Source organism: Phyllobates terribilis, unplaced genomic scaffold (genome assembly GCF_046119375.1).
Source record: "Phyllobates terribilis strain yellow unplaced genomic scaffold, ASM4611937v1 Scaffold_1__5_contigs__length_1240528914, whole genome shotgun sequence".
Lineage (NCBI taxonomy): Eukaryota > Metazoa > Chordata > Amphibia > Anura > Dendrobatidae > Phyllobates > Phyllobates terribilis.
The window spans coordinates 740,562,841-740,587,399 of record NW_027362761.1 but is presented as its reverse complement, the minus strand read 5'-3'; positions in this window follow the sequence as shown (position 1 = coordinate 740,587,399).

Here is a 24,559-nt window from a genome sequence, read left to right as displayed (position 1 = left end):
TGTGACCAGCGGGACCAACGATCTGGCTGGTAACTATGGTAAACAGCGGGTTACTAGGGGCACACGCGCACTTAGTAACCCGATGTTTACCATAGTTACCAGCCTGCTCCTGCTTGCAGCAGGCTGGTAACGGGAGCAGGACATCGTGGAACGATTCTTTCCACGATATCGCTGCTCCCCTGATCACTGGTGAGCCTGCCTGTTTGACAGCTCACCAGCGATGTATTAGCGATGCAGCAACGATCCTTGACAGGTCGTATCGTTGTCGGGATCGCTGCTGCATCGCTTAGTGTGACGGGGCCCTTAGTCGGTAGGAGGGAAGGAAGAAAAGATAGAAAAGATAAAATAAGAGATTAGAGTAGGTGATGTAAGAGCTTGAGCATCGGGTGTCAAGCGCCATTTGTGCATGTATAGGTAGTAGGTTCTACCTGTGCACCAAAAAAATGGAGGAAGGATGCCGAGGACGAATCAACGTTCTCGTCATACTCCCCCTTCCACCATGTAAGACTCAGGAATATGTTAAAACTATTAACTTAACCCATCGTGTAGGGGGTGAGTATAAATTTAAATTTAGGGTTGAAGCTATGGCTGGAAACAAAGGTGAAAAGTATCGCCTCCACACCATAGGTATATGGTAAACTAAACTATAACTGAAACTCATCAAAATCACTTAGTAACACATAGGCAATCAAAAAGTCCAAGCGAGCTCACTGGGCTCTGTGTGGTCCCCTTTTTGGGGTAGAAGTATGTCAAAGGGGGATGGAAGCAAAAGGAGCGTAATGCGTCAAAGGGACAAAATAAGCTTTCTTTTAGGGCTCTTCGCAGTTGTAGAGTGCGTCTGGATAAGTCTGAGGGCAATAAAATTTGGTGACCAGCGTAGTTAATGTTCCCTTTTCGTCTGGATGTTGTCATGATAGCTTCTTTGACCTTGTAATAGTGAACGCTGCAAATAATGTCTCTATGGCGGATTTCTGTTGATGGTTTAGGGCAGTGCTGGCGAACCTATGGTACGCGTGCCAGAGGGGGCACGCAGAGCCCTCCCGGTGGGCACGCGCGCCATCGCCGCAGCACTTGAGCTACTGGATCGGGCCCGGCGGGTGCTAACTCTGAGCCCGCCGAGTGCCGACACTAGCACCGCTACTTCAGCTAGATGTGCGTTCTCGGACGCACATCTAGCTGAAGTGTATTGCAGCGTACGAACTTGCCAGGCCCGTGGGCCGCAATACACACTGCTGGCTAATCAGAGGCCAGCAGCTAGCAGCTGACATCAGTGTACACGCGACTAGGCACATGGCAGTGACGTCATCCGCCCCCGTCGCTAGGACGCTGGAGTCAGCTGCTGGCTACAGGAGAGGACGCTGCGCGGGAGAAGAAGGAAGGTGAGTAGAAGTGTTTATTATATGTTTTTTTTTCATATGAGACGAACAGGGGCACTAGCAGGCTGAGGGGAGCATATATGCATGGACTGGTGGAGGGACCATATATACATGGACTGGGGGAGGGACCATATATACATGGACTGGGGGAGGGACCATATATACATGGACTGGGGGAGGGAGAATATATACATGGACTGGGGGAGGGACCATATATACATGGACTGGGGGAGGGACCATATATACATGGACTGGGGGAGGGACCATATATACATGGACTGGGGGAGGGAGAATACATACATGGACTGGGGGAGGGAGAATATATACATGGACTGGGGGGAGGGAGAATATATACATGGACTAAGGGGGGGTATATGTACATGGACTGGGGGGAGCATATATGCATGGACTGGGGGAGGGAGCATATATGCATGGACTGGGGGAAGAAACATATATGCATGGACTGGGGAAGGGAGCATATATGCATGGACTGGGGGAGGGAGCATATATGCATGGACTGGGGGAAGAAACATATATGCATGGACTGGGGGAGGGAGCATATATGCATGGACTGGGGGGGAGCATATATTCATGGACTGGGGGGGAGCATATATTCATGGACTAAGGGGGGAGCATATATACATGGATTGGGGGGGCATATATACAAGAATGAGGGGAGGGCAGCATATATACAAGGATGGGGGGGCAGCATATATACAAGGATGGGGCGGGCAGCATATATACAAGGATGGGGGGCGGGCAGCATATATACAAGGATGGGGGCGGGCAGTATATATACAAGAATGGGGGCAGGCAGCATATATGCAAGGATGGGGGACGGGCAGCATATATACAAGGATGGGGGGCGGGCAGCATATATACAAGGATGGGGGGCGGGCAGCATATATACAAGGATGGGGGGCAGGCAGCATATATACAAGGATGGGGGGTGGGCAGCATATATACAAGGATGGGGGCATATACCAAGATGGGGATGAGCACATTCTTTATTTCTGCAGTCTCAGACCCCTGCTCCTTCCTGTGGCTGCTCTATACTGCGCTCACCTGCTCTTTGTATCAGTTGTTTTTTCTAAACTAAAACCTCAATATTTAGGTTAAATTGCTGTGTTGGCACTTGGCGATAAATAAGTGGATTTGGATTGCAGTTTGGGCACTCGGTCTCTAAAAGGTTCGCCATCACTGGTTTAGGGCCTAGGGACCTATGGATACGATCAAACTCTATTGAATTGGTTTCGTTATCATCTAGTACATCCAGAAAATGTTTTTGAACTGTGGAATCGAGCTCTGACATGTTGATAGATTCCGGTAGGCCACGTATACGAATATTGTTCCGTCTATTACGGTTTTCTAGATCATCTAACCTGGATCAAATGTCCTCCAATTTGAGGGTATGACTGGTTATAATGTCCCTGTGAGCTTGTATTTCTTGGCGAATATCTTCTTGGGATTTCTCCACATCTTCCATTCGTGAGGTGAATTCAATTTTTAGCTTGTGGAGTTCTTTTTTGTAAGAATTTTCTATTCTGCACGCAAACCCCTCTAGATCTTTTTTAGTAGGTAGTGCTTTAATAAATTTACTTAATTCAGACAAATTCATGTCCTCTGCAGTCTCGCTGTCCCCTTCATATTCATCTGTTGGTTTTGGGGGAGAGCCACGGGAAATCAAAGACTCCCGACATGAAGAGCTATAACGGGGCGCTGTTTGCGCCATTGTGGATCTTGTATTTCTGGCTTGAGGATTTGAGCTGAGGTAACGTTTCATTCCTTTAGAAGTACCCTCCGAATTAGTATTTTGTTCAGTGGCCCGCCTGGTATTGCCCATAAGTACCTGTGGCTAATGTTAGCTTATAGGTGGTTATTATAGGGGAGCATGGGGAACAGGGTGGCTACCCCATCTGTCTTAATCTGCCATCAGCCCTCTCCTGATTGTATGTTTGCTTCTGGTTCCTATTAGGGACGTGGCCAGCTCTTCTCTTATACCCTTTATGTCCTTTGCGCTGGTTATATTATGTATCGCATGATGTTAAAAGATAGGCCCTGTATGCCTTCCTCTTTTCAGGTATGACGATCTAGCCCTCTATATAATTAAAATAGTCCTAGGGACTCCTTGTGACCATAGGCGGATTACAATGAGGGCAATCCGGGCTACCGCCCGGGGCCCCGAGCCTGCAGGGGGCCCGCGGCTCCGGGCGGGGTGTCTAATACCGGATTGCCCTCATTATATGTGCGGGCCGCCGCGCCACATACCGGTAGCAGTGGCGGGAGGGGGGGCCCCGGACCGCTCCCCCAGCAGCGGCGCACGGCCGCTACTTCTTCATCGGCCGGGCCAGCACGGCAGCAGTTAACTTCCCTGTGCTGGCCCGGCCATGTCACTGCTAGGAGACCGTGTCTCCTAGCTGTGACGTCACGCAGTGCGCGCCCGGCCTGCACTGCTGCAACGGAGAAGTCAGAGCAGGCAGGAGGAATGGAGCCGGGGGATGGTGAGTCTGTGTGTGTATGTGTATGTGTGTGTGTGTGTGCAGGCAGATATCATTGTGTGATGTCTGTTTATATGTATTTTGTGTTTCAAATGTGTTTATGCGTGTATGTATATGTCTGTATATGTTTGTGTGTGTGCGTGACTGCATGCGTGACTGCATGCGTGACTGCGTGCGGCCTCCTGCTGAGTATAGTTGGCGCCGTGCGGCCTCCTGCTGTCTCTGGGGGGGGGGCGCCGTGCGGCCTCCCACTATCTATAGATGGTGCCGTGCGGCCTCCCGCTGTGCATAGATGGCGCCGTGCGGCTCCCTGCTGTGTATAGATGGCGCCGTGCGGCCCTCTGCTGTGTATAGATTATAGATGGCGCCGTGTGGCCCCCTTCTGTGTATAGATGGCGCCGTGCGGCCTCCTGCTGTGTATAGATGGTGCCGTGCGGCCCCCTGCTGTGTATAGATGGCGCCGTGCGGCCCCCTGCTGTGTATAGATGGCACCATGCGGCCTCCTGCTGTGTATAGATAGCGCCGTGCGGCCTCCTGCTGTGTATAGATGGCTACGTGTGGCCTCCTGATGAGTATAGATGGCGCCGTGCGGCCTCCTGCTGTCTCTGGCGGGGGCGCCGTGCGGCCTCCCGCTGTGTATAGATGGCGCCGTGCGGCCTCCTGCTGTGTATAGATGGCGCTGTGCGGCCTCCCGCTGTGTATAGATGGCTACGTGTGGCCTCCCGTTGTGTATAGATGGCTACGTGCAGCCTCCCGCTGTGTATAGATGGCACCGTGTAGCCTCCCGCTGTGTATAGATGGCTACGTGTGCTCAATATTGAGTCATACAATTAATGTAAGGCTATGTGCCCACGATACAGAAATGTTCCGGATTTTTTTGAAGCGTTTCTGCATCTCCCTGGCAGAAAAAACGCATGCGGATTGTACATGCGGATTTTACATGCGGATTGTACATGCGTTTTCCTGCCAGGGACATGCGGATGTGAAGCGTTCTTCACTTGTATTTCCGCATGCGGCTTGACAAGCGCTTTCCAAGCAATTTTAGCATCACTTGGAAAGTGCTTGACAACTTGGTTACACTATATAAATCCATGCAACCAGCATGGATTTATATAGTGTGACCGTAAAAGAATGGTAAAAAATAAAAAATATATACTTACCTTCTGATGGCCTGCCGACGTCAGCGGTTGCGTGACCCGTCACATGGCTAAATGACGTCACGGCAGGTCCTTTTCAGACCATCGCGAGCTGCCGGCAAGCCAGGACGCATCGGATAAAGACACCGGGGGCCATCAGAAGGTAAGTATAATATTTATTTTTTATTTTATTCTTTTTTTACAGGTTCTATGGTACCCGGGTCCGGAGGAGAGTCTCCTGTCCTCCACACCCGGGTACCATCCGCACATTGAAACGCATGGATTCCGCATCTACAGATGCAGGGATGCGGATTCCATGCGTTCTAATGCAAGTCAGTGGCGGCGAAAACGCTGCGCTTCCGCAAAATAATTGGTAATGCTGCAGATTTTTCCGCAATGATAATCCACAGCGGAAATTTCCGCAGCATGTACACAGCACATGCAGATTATCATTGGGGAACATGGCAGACCTTCTACCAAGCGTTTTTTAAGCGTTTCTGTAGCGGAATTGCTGCTGCGGAAACGCTTAAAAAAACGCATAGCGGGCACACAGCCTAAAAAAAAATATTATAATTAATTTTGTGCCAAATTAATTTCACGTGAACTATCACATGATCTATCACAGGGGATCATGTGACATGTCACGTGATAAATCAGGTGTGTGTGTGGGGGGGGGGGGGGCCCGCGTCTTCTAAACTGCCCAGGGCCCTTGCTACTCTTAATCCACCCCTGCTTGTGACTGATGTCCTTATGAGGGGCTTTGATTGGTTAGGGCTACTGAGGAGCTGATAAAGGGCTAATAGAAGTTAGTCTAAGAGGGTGAGCGTCTAGAGGAGGGGAGATGTGAGCAGTGACCTCAACTTCCAGGCCCAATATAATCACTCACTGCGTCCTCTCTGCTGTAGCTTTTGTTTAAGGGAAAGATGGCCGCGCCTGCTGGCCCTGGATCCCTCTGCCGATCAGCTCCCCGTCGTCTTCTGCTCCTCCAATCCACGGGCGGTCCTCGCGAAACCACCGCCGATAGCCCAGGTAAGGCGTCCGCTCCCGAACTCCCACCGGACCACGGCACTGCCTCTGCAGAAGCTGCAGTGGTCACCCGGGACGGGATGGCAAAGGGCGCTTCTTCTCATGATGGCGCCTTCCTTCCCTCCTGGACTCCCAGCCGATTTCTCTCACCGCTTCCGGCCAGCGTCCGGATGCTTCAGGGAGCCGCACCACAATCCCCGGGGAACCGCAGAGTCCTCAGACACCGGGTAAGACCTGAAGCCTGTCAGTCCAAGGCAGATAAAGAGCTAGATAGGGCGCAGTCACGGGGCAACACCGAAGCACGTCAGCACCCAGTGACCCGCAAGCCACACCCCCTTTTTATCGCGTTTTATTGCACTTTTTGTTTGGCGGTATGATGATAAAGCAACATTTTTTTCTCATTTTTCATTTATTTTTTTTACAGTGTTCACTAAAGGGGTTAACTAGTGGGACAGTTCTATAGGTCGGGTCGTTTCGGATGCGGCGATACCAAATATGTGTATTTTTTTTTTTATTTTTTTTTTAATAAAAATATTTATTAAAGGGTACAATATATATATATATATATATATATATATATATATATATATATATATATATATATTTGATTTTTTTTTAAATATTTTTAAGAATTTTTTCCACTTTTTTACTTCGTCCCACTATGGGACTTTTACTTGTTGCAAGCTGTATCCGTTAGGAATCAGTTCTGGTGGTTTCAGCACAGTGATACTTGCAGTCAGGTGACAACTAGTGTCAGCTATGTCATTGACTAGAACATTGCAATTATTTTTTTTGGGCCCATATAGACTATTATACGCCTTTCTCTTTGAGTAATCTTTGTTGGTCAACCACTCCTGGGAAGGGTAATAATGGTCTTGAATTTCATCTATTTGTCCAAAATGTATCAGACTGTGGATTGGTAGAGTCCAAACTCTTTAGAAACAGTTTTGTATCCTTTTCCAGCCTAATGAGCATCTACAACTCTTCCGAAGTCCTCAGAAATCTCCTTTGTTCATGCCATGAAACACTTCCACTTGTTTAGTGAATATCATACTTTGAATGATCCATGTTCTTTAAATAAAACAGATTACCCACTCACAGCTGATCATCATCCTATTGAAAATACCAAGTTCTAATTTCACCTTCAAATTATCTGCTAATCTTGAAGGTTCACATACTTTGTCACTCACAGACATGTGACATCATGTTCTTAAATAAAAAAAGACAAAGTCTAATATTTTTGCTTGATTAGGTTCTCTATCTACTTTTACTTATGTACCGTATTTTTCGGACTATAAGACGCACTTAATTTCTCCAAAATTTTGGAGGAAAGTGGGGGGTGCGTCTTATAGTCCGAATACTATATACATGGCTGTGCGTGGCGGTGGGTGTGGGGGAGCGGCAGCGGGGGATCAGCGTGGCACAGGAAGCTGCAGACGCCTGCTGCACCCTACTCTGTGCCCGCTACTAAAGAAAATGATTATTCCCTGCTCCCCACGCCCATGGGCGTGGAGAGCAATGAATATTCATTTTCCTTAATAGCTGGCACACTGTACCACAGCACGGATCCTGCTGCCGCTCTGCGTGCCCGCTATTAAAGCTCAGGAATATTCCCTACAACTCACTCCCATGGGTTGTAGTGAATTTCCATGGTCTTTAATAGCGGACCACAGAGCGGCAGCAGGAGCTGCGCTGCGGTACAGTGTGACGGCTATTGAACAGACTGAATGGTCACTGCTCCCCACGCACAGAGACCCGGCGTGGGGAGCAGTGACTATTCCAGCACAGCGTCTCACACTAGTTTATAAACAGCAGCCAACATGTCAAATAACCAAAAAAAACGGGTTAGAATCCCGGATAACCGGGCCTTACCCAGACAGCCTACTCACAGCATATATAAAACCAAACAGAGACTAGGAGTATAAATGGCTTACAAAAGAAGATTGTTTATTAATAGATAAATATACAGTACAAAATTTCATTTTAAATATCATAAATGTAGGAGAAGGGGGAAAAAAAGTGCAAAGTGCCTAAATCAAGGTTCCCAAAAGTTCACTGCATCCCATCCCAAATGCTGAGGAAGTTGCGGCCATCAGAATTTCAAGCCACATTCACCACTGCAGTAGTGGCCCAAATGAATGTGGGAAAACTCCACTTGCCAAGTAAGAAACAGTATGTACTCACCGCAAAGTGAATGGGAACGCAGGGAAGGGGGGAGCCTCAGGGTATCAAGGGGTGCCATGCATACCAGGACAGGATGGGGGCTCAAGGGATGCCATGCATACCAGGATGGGGCATCAAGGGGTGCCATGCATACCAGGATGGGGGCTCAGAGGGTGCCATGCATACCAGGATGGGGGATCAAGGGGTGCCATGCATACCATGATGCGGTATAAAGGGGTGCCATGCATACCAGGATGGGAAACCAAGGGATGCCTTGAATACTAGGATGGGGATCAAGGAGTGCCATGAATACTAGAATGGGGATCAGGGGTTACTATGCATACCAGGAAGGAGAATCAAGGGGTTCCATGCATAACAGGAAGGGGGATCAAGGGGTACCATGCATACCAGGATGGGGATGAGGGTCAGGTATACCAGGATTGGATGGGGGCCACGTATACCAGGAAGGCAAGGAGGGGCCATACATACCAGGATGGTGGATATTAACAGAATTGGGGGACATTACCCCAATACCAGTGTCAGCAGCAGACCCCCTGCCCTATAGCAGGGCATCATGACCACATTTTTTGCTTACAATTTTTTTCCTATTTTCAAATTTATGCAGAAATATAGAAAATTCTGAAGGGTTAAGAAACTTTCAGGCACCATTGTATAAGCATGCATTAAAAGTGGCAGATTAGTTGCACAAATTTTTGCGAATGACAGACGGTTCCATCCAAATAGAATTGATTCTGCAGTATGTGCATTCTGTAGACCCAAAGAATTACCATTTTTGTGAGATAATAGTCCACCAAGCATTAGTTTGGCAAACTGCTATCTCGCCGGACTCCCTTTCCCCATGTTTGTATTTATTCCATGGTGTGACCACCTTTTGCCTTCAAAACTGCATGATTTCTTATACATTGTTATAGATATGATTGCAAATCTAAAAGAAGTCTCATAATTTCCAAGAGCTTGCAGTGTTGCAAATTACCTTTAAATCCGTACCGATGTGTACATATATATATGTATTAGGGTGACAATGCGTTCTATAGAAAAAAATAAAAAATTGTTTTATTCAAAGTCTCACCCCCTATAATTGTTACACATAATGATCAGTAATATCCTTTAAAAAATAGTTTCTTTTGGTTGAGTTTAAAAGGTGGCGCAATGACTTCAATGTCAGCCCTTGAACACTTAATAGCCGTTACAATAAGATTTGGATAGTTTTAATATAGAGCAGCAATAAGGGCCCCACCTTGAAACTCTCTCCAATTTGCTTATTTGTAATTTGTAAAGAATATTTAATATTATTAATATTAGTTTATATTTTCTGTTTCAAAGTAAACTTGCCAGATTACAGACAACATTCAGTATTATTCACTGTTTTAGGTAAATCTGATCTCGAAATATTTACGTAGCAGTCTACACTACTCCCATGTGTCTTTTACTGTCTTATTAAATTTTTGCCTGAAATTCACTTACTTTAATTTATAATAGTAATTTGCAAGTGTTGATGAGTGATATTAGGGCGATTTTCAGCAACTAGGGTAAAGTGAAGTATATGTCATTGGATACGACCAGTAGTAACACTGGTACAAAGGCCGACGCGTGCATCCTCCTGCAACAGAAATTGCTGAAAGAACTACTGAGTTTGCCGTGTAGGAACCACATTCATGGGCTAATTATTACAAGCGTGTTTGTGGCCGGCATCAACAGGTTCAAATGTAAAGTTGTTCGAGAGATTTTTGGCTTCCTGGAATCAACTGAATAAAGCCAAGTTTTCGGCTGGAATGGAAGATGACATAGTTCACCTGAGCTAGGTCCATTTAAGGAGTGTCTAGTTGAATTTTGCACCAACCAGCTTGCACAATGCCATCCAAGAGATGATTACAAGGAATTGTTTACACTGGCACTTCTGTTCCTTGGTTCGTCGGCAAACCCAGACGTACACATCAACACTCCAGGTGCCTACCATCGGGCCCGATGGTTGGCCAAAGTGATATACGCTCTGAAGATGTTCATGTTTTGTCACCAACTTCGCTTAACTTTGACAGAGTTAAAAAATCTCTGTCAATTTTGCACTATCCGCTTGTACTTGAAGGCTTGGTACCTCTGTAAGATCCCAGTCACATCACTGCGACATGACTTGATATTACTGCAAGAACTTGTAGCATAGAAAGGAGTCAACACGCCTGTTGCTGAGGCAGCAATAAAAACTTTCAACAGACACCTGCGGTACCTCAGTGAGATTGTTTTTTTTTTTAAATGAGGTTCCAACCGCAGAAAAGGTTAAGATGGTACTGGCCCTGCAGAAGGAAAGCAACGATGTCTGCTCAACTCGCGTGCAGCTTGCTAAAGACCTTATGTCACACAAGAAGCTTTATCACTGTCGTCCAACACAAAAAAACAGTTTGTTGCACTGGAAATAAACCAAGAATTTGTTCATCAAGATCTTTGCCTGTGGCACACCAATGCAAGTTACATCGATGTGTCCTCAAAAGTCACCGGATTGAAAATCGTGCATGATGCCGCCGAACGCCCCATTGCGCTCATGAGCACATTCAATTCGTAAAGAGCAAAGAGTCTTGGAAGTGATCATATGATCCCCACAGGACCCTAATCACAGCATAATCGAGTCTGTCTGGGATTACATGAAGAAACAAAAAGGATTTGCTTAAGCCTACATCCAGAGATCTGTGATTACTTCTACAAGATGTTTGGAACAACCTCCCTGTAGTGATGAGCGAGCATGCTAGTTACTCGAGATTTATGAACATGCTCGGGTGTTTTCCAAGTATCTTCGGCGTGCTCAGGTGTTATGTTTTAGTCAGGAGGTTTGCACTCAAAATCTCACGATACATGGCCCCATTCATTCTTTCATGTACACGGATCAGTCGCCCTGGTCCCTTGGCAGAGAAACAGCCCCAAAGCATGATATTGCCATCCCCATGCTTCACAGTAGGCATGGTGTTCTTTGGATGCAACTCAGCATTCTTTCTCCTCCAAACTTGACGAGTTGTGTTTCTACCAAACAGTTCTACTTTGGTTTCATCTGACCATATGACATTATCCCAATACTCTTCTGGATCATCCAAATGCTCTCTAGCAAACTTCAGACGGGCCCGGACATGTAATGGCTTAAGTAGGGGGACACGTCTGGCATTGCAGGATCTGAGTCCCTGGCGGCGTAGTGTGTTACTGATGGTAGCCTGTGTAACGTTGTCCCAGCTCTCCGCAGGTCATTCACTAGGCCCCTCTGTGTGGTTCTGGGATTTTTGCTAACCGTTCTTGAGATCATTTTAACCCCACTGGGTGAGATCTTGTGTGGAGCCCCAGATCGAGGGAGATTATCAGTGGTCTTGTAAGTCTTCCATTTTCTAATTATTGCTCCCCCAATTGATTTCTTCACATCAAGCTGCTTGCCTAATGCAGATTCAGTCTTCTCAGCCTGGTACAGGGCTACAATTTTGTTTCTGGTGTCCTTCGACAGCTCTTTGGTCTTCACCATGGAGTTTGGAGTGTGACTGTTTGAGGTTGCGGACAGGTGTCTTTTATACTGATAAGTTCAAACAGGTGCCAGTACTACAGGTAATTAGTGAAGGACAGAGGAGCCTCTTAACCCCTTAAGCCCCGAGGGTGGTTTGCACGTAAATGACCAGGCCAATTTTTACAATTCTGACCACTGTCATTTTATGAGGTAATTACTCTGGAACGCTTCAACGGATCCCCCTGATTCTGAGACTGTTTTTTCGTGACATATTGTACTTCATGATTGTGGTAAAATTTCTTCGATATCACTTGCATTTATTTGTGAAAAAAATGGAAATTTGGCGAAAATGTTGAAAATTTTGCAATTTTCAAAATTTGAATTTTTATGCCCTTAAATCAGAGAGATATGTCGCACAAAAGAGTTAATAAATAACATTTCCCACATGTCTACTTTACATCAGCACAATTTTGGAACCAAAATTTTTTTTCGGTAGGGAGCTATAAGGGTTAAAAGTTGACCAGCGATTTCTCATTTTTCCAACAGAATTTACAAAACCATTTTTTTAGGGACCACATCACATTTGAAGTCACTTTGAGAGGTCTTTATGACAGAAAATACCCAAAAGTGACACCATTATAAAAACTGCACCCCTCAAGGTGCTCAAAACCACATTCAAGAACTTTATTAACCCTTCAGGTGCTTCACAGGAATTTTTGGAATGTGGAAGAAAAAAATGAACATTTAACTTTTTTCACAAAAATGTTACTTTAGACCCAATTTTATTTATTTTCACAGGGGTAACAAGAAAAAATGGACCCCAAAATTTGTTGTGCAATTTCCCCTGGGCACGCAGATACCCAATATGTGGGGAAAAAACACTGTTTGGGCGCACGGCAGGGCTCGGAAGGGACGGAGCGCCATTTGACTTTTTGATTGTAAAATTTGCTTGAATAATTAGCGGACGTCATGTTGCGTTTGGAGAGCCCCTGTGTGCCCAAACATTGGAGCTCCCCCACAAGTGACCCCATTTTGGAAACTAGACCCCCCAAGGCACCTATCTAGATGCATAGTGAGCACTTGGAACCCCCTAGGTGCTTCACAAATTGATTCGTAAAAATGAAAAAGTTAAAAAAAACAACACTTTTTCATTTTTATGAATCAATTTATGAAGCACCTGGGGGTTCCAAGTGCTCACTATGCATCTAGATAGGTGCCTTGGGGGGTCTAGTTTCCAAAATGGGGTCACTTGTGGGGGAGCTCCAATGTATGGACACACAGGGACTCTCCAAATGCAACATGGTATCCGCTAACAAATTGTCGGCTCAAATTGTTAGTGGACACCATGTTGCGTTTGGAGAGCCCGTGTGCCCAAACATTGGAGCTCCCCCACAAGTAACCCCATTTTGGAAACAAGACCCCCCAAGGCACCTATCTAGATGCATAGTGAGCACTTGGAACCTCCTAGGTGCTTCACAAATTGATTCGTAAAAATGAAAAAGTGTTTTTTTTTTCATTTTTTCATTTTTACGAATCAATTTGTGAAGCACCTAGGGGTTCCAAGTGCTCACTATGCATCTAGATAGGTGCCTTGGGGGGTCTAGTTTCCAAAATGGGGTCACTTGTGGGGGAGCTCCAATGTTTGGGCACACAGGGACTCTCCAAATGCAACATGGTATCCGCTAACAAATTGAATGGAAAATCGGCTCAAATTGTTAGCGGACACCATGTTGCGTTTGGAGAGCCCCTGTGTGCCCAAACTTTGGAGCTCCCCCACAAGTGACCCCATTTTGGAAACTAGACCCCCCAAGGCACCTATCTAGATGCATAGTGAGCACTTGGAACCCCCAGGTGCTTCACAAATTGATTTGTAAAAATGAAAAAGTAAAAAAAAAACACTTTTTCATTTTTATGAATCAATTTATGAAGCACCTGGGGGTTCCAAGTGCTCACTATGCATCTAGATAGGTGCCTTGGGGGGTCTAGTTTCCAAAATGGGGTCACGTATGGGGGAGCTCCAATGTTTGGGCACACAGGGACTCTCCAAATGCAACATGGTATCCGCTAACAAATTGAATGGAAAATCGGCTCAAATTGTTAGCGGACACCATGTTGCGTTTGGAGAGCCCCTGTGTGCCAAAACTTTGGAGCTCCCCCACAAGTGACCCCATTTTGGAAACTAGACCCCCCAAGGCACCTATCTAGATGCATAGTGAGCACTTGGAACCCCCAGGTGCTTCACAAATTGATTTGTAAAAATGAAAAAGTTAAAAAAAAAAACACTTTTTCATTTTTATGAATCAATTTATGAAGCACCTGGGGGTTCCAAGTGCTCACTATGCATCTAGATAGGTGCCTTGGGGGGTCTAGTTTCCAAAATGGGGTCACTTGTGGGGGAGCTCCAATGTATGGACACACAGGGACTCTCCAAATGCAACATGGTATCCGCTAACAAATTGTCGGCTCAAATTGTTAGTGGACACCATGTTGCGTTTGGAGAGCCCGTGTGCCCAAACATTGGAGCTCCCCCACAAGTAACCCCATTTTGGAAACTAGACCCCCCAAGGCACCTATCTAGATGCATAGTGAGCACTTGGAACCCCCTAGGTGCTTCACAAATTGATTCGTAAAAATGAAAAAGTGTTTTTTTTTTCATTTTTTCATTTTTACGAATCAATTTGTGAAGCACCTAGGGGTTCCAAGTGCTCACTATGCATCTAGATAGGTGCCTTGGGGGGTCTAGTTTCCAAAATGGGGTCACTTGTGGGGGAGCTCCAATGTTTGGGCACACAGGGACTCTCCAAATGCAACATGGTATCCGCTAACAAATTGAATGGAAAATCGGCTCAAATTGTTAGCGGACACCATGTTGCGTTTGGAGAGCCCCTGTGTGACCAAACTTTGAGTTGACGTTGTTATTGGTGCCATTTTCAGGCACGTGACATTTTTTGATCGCTTTCTATTCCGATTTTTGGGAGGCAGAATAAACAAAAACCAACAATTCAGGAATTGTTTTTTTTTTTTTTTTTTTTATTCTGTTCCGCGTGTGGTAAAATTGATAAGGTAGCTTTATTCTTCGGGTCAGTGCGTTTACAGCGGTACCACATTTATATAGTTTTTCTATGTTTTGCACTTTTACATAATAAAAGCAATTTTATAGAAAAAATTATTTTTTAGCATAGCTTTATTCTGAGAGCTATAACTTTTTTATTTTTCGGCTGATGGAGCTGTATGGCGGCTTGTTTTTTGCGGGACGAGATGACATTTTCAGCGGTACCATTTTTATTTATATTTGTCTTTTTGATCGCGTGTTATTCCATTTTTTGTTTGGCGGTATGATGATAAAGCATTGTTTTTTGCTTCGTTTTTTTTCACCGTGTTCACTGAAGGGGTTAACTAGTGGGACAGTTTTATAGGTCAGGTTGTTCCGGACGCGGCGATACCAAATATGTGTACTTTTATTGTTTGTTTGTTTTTTTTTTATAATTAATATTTATTGATGGGTACATTATATTTTTATTTTTGGTGGATTATTTTTTTTATTTTTTTTTTATATTTTTGCTATTTTTTTTTTTTTTTTCACTTTCTGAAAGTTTATATACTTTATTACTTTGTCCCACTCTGGGACTTTCACTTTTTTTTCTCTGATCGCCTGCATGGCACAGGAATGCAGCACCATCCCTGTGCTATGCAGGCTGTCAGCGCTGGACAGGGAGAAGATTGTTTGGAGATGCACTGCGCATGTCCAAACAATCTTCCTGCTGTCTGGTGACCCGGATGTTGTCATGACGACATCGGGTCGTCATGGCAACACCCGGGAAGCCTTTACAGACAGCGCTGGAAGCCGGAAGAGGAGGTGAGTATCTGCGATCACCTCCCCTTGCCCCCGCAATGCTGCGATCGACTTCGATCGACTTCGATCGCAGCATCGCGGGGGTTAATTTGCTGGGAGCGGTGCAGGACCGCTCCCTGCACATATCGGGTGTCAGCTGTGACAATCAGCTGACACCCGGCGGTGATCGCGCCCGCACAGCCTATGTGCGCGCGCAATCGCCATGACGTACTAATACGGGTCTGGCTCTTAAGTCCCAGGGCACAGACGCGTATTAGTACGTCAAATGTTGTTAAGGGGTTAAAGAAGAAGTTACAGGTCTGTGAGAGCCAGAAATCTTGCTTGTTTGTAATTGACCAAATACTTTTTTTCCACCAAAATTTGAAAAAAAAATCTTTCCAAATCAGACAATGTGATTTTCAGGATTTGGTTTCTCATTTTATCTCTCATAGTTGAGGTCTACCTATGATGTCAATTACAGGCCCCTCTCACCTTTTTAAGTGGGAGAACTTGCATAATTGGTGGCTGACTATATACTTTTTTTCCCCACTGTATAGTGTACATTCCTATTAAAATGATACCGTATTTCACAATAAAAAAAACAACCTGTAGTCATGCCTAGCTGTCACAAAGACTGATAAGGTCTAGTGATGAGCGAGCACTAAAATGCTTGGGTACTCATTGTTTAGAGTCGAGCAAATTGGAATGCTCGAGTGCTCGGTCCGAGTAACGAGCCCAAAGTCTATGGGAAACTCGAACATTTTTCCGGCGGCTCCCACCGGAGGTCTGCAGAGAGCCTGAAACTTGCCGAAATCGATGGGAATGTGCTCAAATTACATGGGAACAGCATGGGGAAGATCCCTGGAAGAGTCTCTGACTCCCAGGTCACTGCTGTCAACAATGCTGTCAGAGGTATTACGCCACTTTTACGGACTCACAATGAAACATACAAAAACGAAACCAAAATGGATTTTCCTGGGAAAAATGTTAAGGAACATCCTTTCCAGGGTAATGACTTGTATATAAGGCAAAATAAATAACAGAAAAACAAAAATGCTCCTCCACACCTTGGGCTTTATTCACACGTAGTGTTATTTATGCGGTTTTGCACTTTTGCATTGCTTTCAATGGTGAAAAATACATTCACCAGGAAATGTCATTTTAACATTTTACTACCCTACCTGGCCATGTGGTGTGTGAGACATGATCAGACACATCCTGTTTCATTTATGAAGGAGGGACTCTGAGAGTCACAAAGCCTATTTTTATAGGGCCATCAGGCGACCCTTACTATTCTTAAAGGGCCAGCAGTCGGCCTTCGCTATTGTTAGAGGGCCATCAGCCGGCTATGCTTTGTTTTTCCCATTATAAACGAGTGGGTCTCCTATACTGTTATTGTGTATGCAGTGACTGCAAGGGCTGCCAAAAATTTGGACGCACCCCAATACCCCTTTGAAGAGACATAGAGGAGGGCCTCCATAAAAAAAATTTTCCCATTATAAAGGAGTGGGTCTCCTATAGTGGTAATGCCCATGCAGTGACTGCAAGGGCTGCCTAAATTTGGGAAATACCTCAATACCAATTTAAAGACACAAAGAGGTGGGCCTCAGTAACGACATGTTCCTATTAGAAAGGAGCGATTCTGCTATACAGTTGTAGGGCATGCAGTGAGTATAATGGCTGCCAAAATTTAGGATAAACCCCAATACCAATTTAAAGACACATAGAGGTGGGCCTCGGTAACGACGTGTTCCCATTAGAAAGGAGCGATTCTGGTATACAGTTATAGGGTATGCAGTGAGTACAACGGCTGCCAAAATTTGGGAAAAACCCCAATACCAATTTAAAGACACATAGAGGTGGGCCTCAGTAACGACATGTTCCCATTAGAAAGGAGCGGGTCTCCCAAACTGTTCTTGCGTATGCAGTGACTGCAACGGCGGCCAAAAATTTGGAGGCACTCCAATGGCCCTTGCAAGAGACGTACAGGATGGCCTCATGAAAAAAAAATGTTCCCATTATTAGGAAGTGGGTCTCCCATACTGGATCTGCAAGTGTTCTCCCCGTGTTTGCATGGGTTTCTTCCGGGTTCTCCGGTTTCCTCCCACACTCCAAAGACATACCGATAGGGAATTTAGATTGTGAGCCCCAATGGGGACAGCAATGATAATGTATGTAAAGCGCTGCGAAATATGTTGGCGCTATATAAAAATAAAGATTATTATTATTACTGTATGCCTATGCAGTGAATGCAACGGCAGCCAAAAATTTAGAAACCATGAAACACAGGAACAAGAAGTAGAGACCGGCACAGATCCCAGCCACTATAATGAAAGCCATAGCAAGTTCTGCACCAACATCTGTGGTCCATATGCTGTAAAATGGATTCTTCAGCTGCTCCCCCCTTTCACACATATCAAATATGAAGAGACAGCAGGAGCCAAAAGCGATGGGGACGACTTGCTTCCAGTAGACAGAGATGCGATTCCTTTCAGACTGGTCCATCATATGTTTCCCACAGAAGATGATCCAGAACGACAGGAGCATCACATAGCCCCTTGCAAGAGACGTAGAGGAGAGCCTCATGAAAAAAATGTTCCCATTATTAGGAAGTGGATCTCCCATACTGTTTGCCTATGCAGTGAATGCAATGGCTGCCAAAAATTTGGAGGCACTCCAATGCCCCTTGCAAGAGATATAGATATGGTGGTGGAGGATGAAGAGAAGGAGGAGGACAAGAGAAAATAGACAAAATCAGGAAGTGTATACCCATGTCTGGGTGTGAAGACAGAGGTGCATGGGAATAGAGTTAGACCTCCCAAAAAAAAAATACACTATATTTGAGTTTATGTTACGCTGCTATCATTCGGTGGTGTTGAGAAGTCTGGCCCAATCCAGCCCTTGTTCATTTTTATAAGAGTCAGCCTATCAGCATTTTCAGTTGACAGGCGGATGCACCTATCAGTTATAATTCCCCCGGTGGCACTAAAAACCCGCTCTGACAAAACACTAGCGGCAGGGCAGGCCGGGACTTCCAAGGCGTAGATAGCCAGTTCATGCCACATGTCCAGCTTGGATACCCAATAATTATAAGGCACAGAGGTATCACTGAGGACGTTGGTACAGTCGGAAAGGTACTCCTTCAGCATCTTCCCAAACTTTTCCCTTCTTGTGAGACTACCCTGCGCATCAAGGCTTGTGCGATGGTAGGGTCTGAGAAAACTGTCCCAGAACTTTTACAGTGTTCCCCAGCCTCTGCTAGATTGGAGTTGTGTATCCCTTGCCTGTATTCCTTGGTTGTCCAACGAACTGTGACCTCTGCCGCCAGCATTTTCAGATGGGAATTTTTTTATTTATTCCGCAACGAGGGCCTTCTGGTACTGCCCCATTTTAGCAGGCCTGTCCGCCGCGGGAATAAGAGATAGAAAGTTCTCCTTGTAGCGTGGCACTAGAAGTGTCACCAGCCACTAATGACTGTCACCCAAAATTTGGAGAACGCGAGGGTCACGGGAAAGGCAGCATAGCATAAACTCAGCCATGTGTGCCAGACTACTAATAGGCAAGACTTCCATGTCCTCACCAAGAGGACAACTGACCAGCTCGCCTCCTCATTCCTCTCCTCAGGCCATCCACGCTGTACATATGGTATGACAGTTGCGCGGGTAGTACCATCTATAGTGCAGGAAACTAGCTCCTGTTCTTCCTCCTCCTCTTCCTCATTGTCACCCAATCCACATTGGGATGAGAGGAGGCTGGGCTGTATGGAATCACCCTGTATGGTTCCTTGCTCCATCTCATCGTGCTCTGCCTGCAATGCCTCCTCTTTAATTGTGAGCAGCGAGTGTTTCAGAAGACCGAGAAGCGGGATAGTGACGCTAATTATGGCGTCATTGCTGCTCACATCCATGCCCACTCCTGAGGTCTTATGTGTGGAGGCTAACCTGAATACCCACGGCCGTGTTGATGCTGGTAGTCAACAAGTGCTCTCTGCTGCTCACAAAAACTTCCCAACATCTGCAACTTTGAGTTTCAGTGCGTGGGTACGTCACACACCAGTCGGTGAGCTGGAAGCTGCAAACGCTACTGAAGCACGGCAAGGGCGGAGGAAGCTGTAGTTGACTCTATAAAATGGGCACACACGTGGCGTACTTTAACAAGCCGATCCGGGTAGGTTTTGAGAAACCGCTGAACCACGAGGTTAAGCACATGGGCCAGGCATGGTACGTGTGTGAGCTCGCCTCACTTCAGAGCCGCCACCAGGTTCCTACACACACGACCATACCTGCCTGTAGGTTCCGCGGTGTCGGCCACAGATCTGCCTGCTCTTTCAGAACTGCCCACAACTCTTCAGCGGTGTGCGGTTTATCACCTAAGCATATTAGCTTCAGCAGAGCCTGTTGCCACTAGGCCAAGGCAGTGCTTCCAGCTTGTGACTAATGTGGCCATTTTGGAGGTAGAGACTGAAGAGGAGGTGGTACAGGAGCTGTAGAATGTGGAGGCAACCCTGACTGACCCAGAGCCCACAATCCTCGGCTTTGGGAGGACGTGTTCCGTCCCAAGGTCCGACTGGGTCCTGGCTTCCACTATACTAACCCAGTGTGCCAGGAGCGAGATGTACCGTCCCTGCCCACAAGCACTTGTCCAAGTGTCCGTGGTTAGGTGGACTTTCCCAGTAACTGCGTTGAGGGCACGGCTAATGTTATGGGACACATGCTTGTGTAATGCGGGGACAGCACACTGGGAGAAATAGTGGCGGCTGGGGACCGAGTACCAAGGGACGGCCGCCATTAGGTTGCGGAAATCTTCCATCTCCACGAACCTCTTTGTAAATATTTTTCCCAGCAATATGCGCTCCTGAAGGATGATGATGGAACTCAATACCCGGATTCGAAGATAATTTTTATTTCAAACTAAAATACAACCGGTTTCGACTTCTTTGAGCCTTCCTCAGGTCTAATATCATGCATATAAACAGATCTATCTAAACACATTTTATAGCAGATATCCCTGCTTGTCATTTTGGGTGGGGACTGAAAGATCTGTTTTTCAGATATGCAGGATTTTGCACTCTGAGAAATCTAACAAAACCCATATACTAAATGACTTTTATGCAGTTTTTTTTAGCCCTTTTTTTTCCGCGTTTTCTTCCCTTCCCTTTCTTTCTCTCAAAATTTTTTTCAAAAAAAATTTTCAGTTTTTCTTTTCTAAAAACACTATAAACATAATTATACTAAATATAATTTTTTTTAAATGTTATTAAACATGCTAAAAGTGTGATTTCATACAAAAATATAAAATCCTACAAACATACATTATGGCAAAATTTAAAAAACTTTTTTTTTCATATTATAGCCATTTCCAAATACCAAATATAATTTTTTGATATTCCATTCATAGATATACACTGTGTTCCAAATTATTATGCAAATAATATTTTCTCAGATTTTCCCAAATTACCTATATGAATTGCAGTCATTGTAATTTTCCAGTCAAATAACTATTAGAGTACAATTGAAAGGTTTTTGTACCAACTGCCTTTGATAACAGTATATTTTTAAAAAAATAAAAAACTCAAACTGCACTCAAAATGCATGTTCCAAATTATTATGCACAGCAGAGTTTTCAACCTTTTCATTTTAATAAAGAACAAAAAAATGTTCATTTTTGAGATTCTAAGCATTAGCAGGTTATTACAAACTGAAATCAAACAGTTTTCAACTCAAAACTTTATTCTAGGTGATGTTACATTTGCACATAGGACCCCTTGTTCGAAAGGAGCTTCTGAACTCTCTCGTCCATTGAATTTGTCAGGTTTTGGATGGTTTCTGCTTTAATTGTTTTGCACGAGGACAGAATACCCTCCCAGAGCTGTTGCTTAGATGTGAACTGCCTCCCGCCATCATAGACACTCCTTTTGATGATGCTCCAGAGGTTCTCAATGGGGTTGAGGTCAGGGGAGCATGGGGGCCACACCATAAGTTTGTCTCCTTTTATGCCCATAGCAGCCAGAGATGCAGATGTGTTATGTGCAGCATGAGACGGGGCATTATCATGCATGAAATGATCTCGATGGTCCAGATGGATGGAGTGGAGGATGGCTGGTTGATGGACACCCCATGCAAACACGGCTACGGCGCTAACAAGGAGGAGGTGGAGTAATGTTTTGGGCTGGAATCATGGGGAGAGATTGTCGGCCCTTTTAGGATCCCTGAAGGGGTAAAGATGAACTCCATTATGTATGTTGAGTTTCTCAAACAGCACTTTCTTCCATGGTTCAAGAAGAAGAACCATGCATTCCGCAGCAAGATCATTTTCATGCATGATAATGACCCGTCTCATGCTGCACATAACACATCTGCATCTCTGGCTGATATGGGCATAAAAGGGGACAAACTTATGGTGTGACCCCCATGCTCCCCTGACCTCAACCCCATTGAGAACCTCAGGAGCATCATCAAAAGGAGTGTCTATGATGGCGGGAGGCAGTTCACATCTAAGCAACAGCTCTGGGAGGGTATTCTGTCCTCATGCAAAACAATTAAAGCAGAAACCATCCAAAACCTGACAAATTCAATGGACGAGAGAGTTCAGAAGCTCCTTTCGAACAAGGGGTCCTATGTGCAAATGTAACATCACCTAGAATAAAGTTTTGAGTTGAAAACTGTTTGATTTCAGTTTGTAATAACCTGCTAATGCTTAGAATTTCAAAAATGACCATTTTTTTGTTCTTTATTAAAATGAAAAGGTTGAAAACTCTGCTGTGCATAATAATTTGGAACATGCATTTTGAGTGCAGTTTGAGTGTTTTATTTTTTTAAAAATATACTGTTATCATAGGCAGTTGGTACAAAAACCTTTCAATTGTACTCTAATAGCTATTTGACTGGAAAATTACAATGACTGCAATTCATATAGGTAATTTGGGAAAATCTGAGAAAATATTATTTGCATAATTTTCTCACCCTATAAACCCCTCTGGTCTCCACGATCCTAAAAGGCAACATTTCGAGCGCAAGCATTCACGAAATGTGTGAATTTAGTAGTGTGGCCTGTGGGGCATTGGCTTCGTATTTGCGCTTGCGCTCCAAGGACAGGGGTAGGGACAACTGAACGCTGCGCTGGGACAAGGACGCGGATGTGGTTGCTGATGGTGCTAGTTGAGAGTGTGCAACGACAGGTGCAGGGCGGGAGGCATCTTCGCATGCGCCATGGACAGGGGATTGGCGTGCACGCACAACAGCGGAACAAGCAGTGGTGTCACCCACAGACACTTGTTTCTGAACCCTGGAGTTCAGCCCACCCAGTCGGGTGCTTTGCTGTCATGTGTCTGATCATGCTGGTGGTGGTCAGGCTGCTAGTTTTGCTACCCTTGCTGATGCTGGCCTGGAAGATGGTGCAACTGGCCCTTTTGGGGTTATCTGCAGTGTCTTTAAAAAGAAAAAAAAAAACGACACTCGGGAAGACATAACAGTTGTACTGGCAACTTACGTCATGTTGGCGTTATGAGGAATGCTTTCGCGCCTTGTGTCTGTGGCCACCACACTGCTTCTTCACGCCTGTTGTGGTTCTACGCCTCCCTCCCCCTGTGTGATGCTGTCCTCGCTCTGCATGTCCCCCAGCCAGGTTGGGTCAGTGTCTATATCGTCCACCACCTCATCTTCCACTTCCGCACCCTGGTGGTCCTCCTGACTTTCTGGCAGTTGTCTCTCATCATCATCCACCTCTTGCGACAGTAACTGCACTTTCCCACCGTTGCCTTCGTGTGACCGTGGCTGCTCAAATATTTGGGCATCGCTACACGCGTTCTCCTCTTGCCCCGCTTGAAGCAGGCCGGGCGAGAGGCCCGAATCTATAAATGGAAAGGTGAACAGCTCTTCGGAGTGTCCAAGTATGGGATCAGTTGTCTCTGGGCACTTGGCATGGTGGGAAGAAGGAGGATAAGGGTGAGGAATATGCGGTCCAGACTCACAGCTACTGAGACTTGACCGTGTGGAAGACAGGGTGGTGGTGGTGGCAAAGTGAATGGAAACATTATCTTCTATCCAACCAGCAACCTTTTGACACTGCCCTGGGTTCAATAGTTGTGTGCTGCGGTCCCCTAGCAATTGGGACAGGAAGGACAAGATGTGGATGTTTGTTGTGGCAGGACTTCAGCTTGCCACGGCCTCGGCATGCACCATCATGTCCACTTTCCCGTCCCTTGCCCATTTTAAATGAGGATATTTTTCACGTTCACTACAAATGACTAGATTTCAACCGGTTATATGTGATACGTCTGAGGGACAGCCACAGTTCTAAACAGCGGGCTTGTAGTTTACTATTCTTCACAGCGACCATGTGTGAATAGCTTCACTGACACATTGCAACAAACTGCAAATGGAGGTCAATATTTTCCACGTTCACTACAAATTTCTGGATTTTTATCGCTGTAATATGGAAAAAATCTGGCTGTATTCTGTAGTGCTAACAAGCAAATGGAGCAGAAAAATGATGTACTCTGGATTGCTTTTTAAGCAAATAATCAGGATTAAGATAAAAAAAATTAGCTCTGGCTCCTGATATCTGGGGCTATGTCTACGGATATTTGTATCAGCAGGACCAGACAGAACACGCGCAATGGACACTATTGTGCTGTATAGTGTTCACAAATTTTTCTGCCTGCCTAACTCCTGCTATCACCACTGAATATATGCAGCTGGATTAGTCCTCAGAAGGACTGTTAGTTCAGATGGATAAATAGATATGCTGTGGAATACCTACACTAACTAATAAACAAACAAATCTCTCCCTCACTCAGCAGCAGCTTTCCCTACTCTGCCTGTTTCCGGATTAGACTGACGAGTCTAGCTTCACCGGGTCTTAAATAGACACGATGACACTATGAGACCAGCCAATCACTGTAATGCCACAACCAACATGGCTACGGCAATACAGTGTGTGTCAAGCAATCCCTGCATGTTGATTGGCTCTCTAAAGAGCGTCAAACATGCAGGGCGGGGACCCGAGCTCCCGCCCGAACAACTTGGAAATACTCGCCG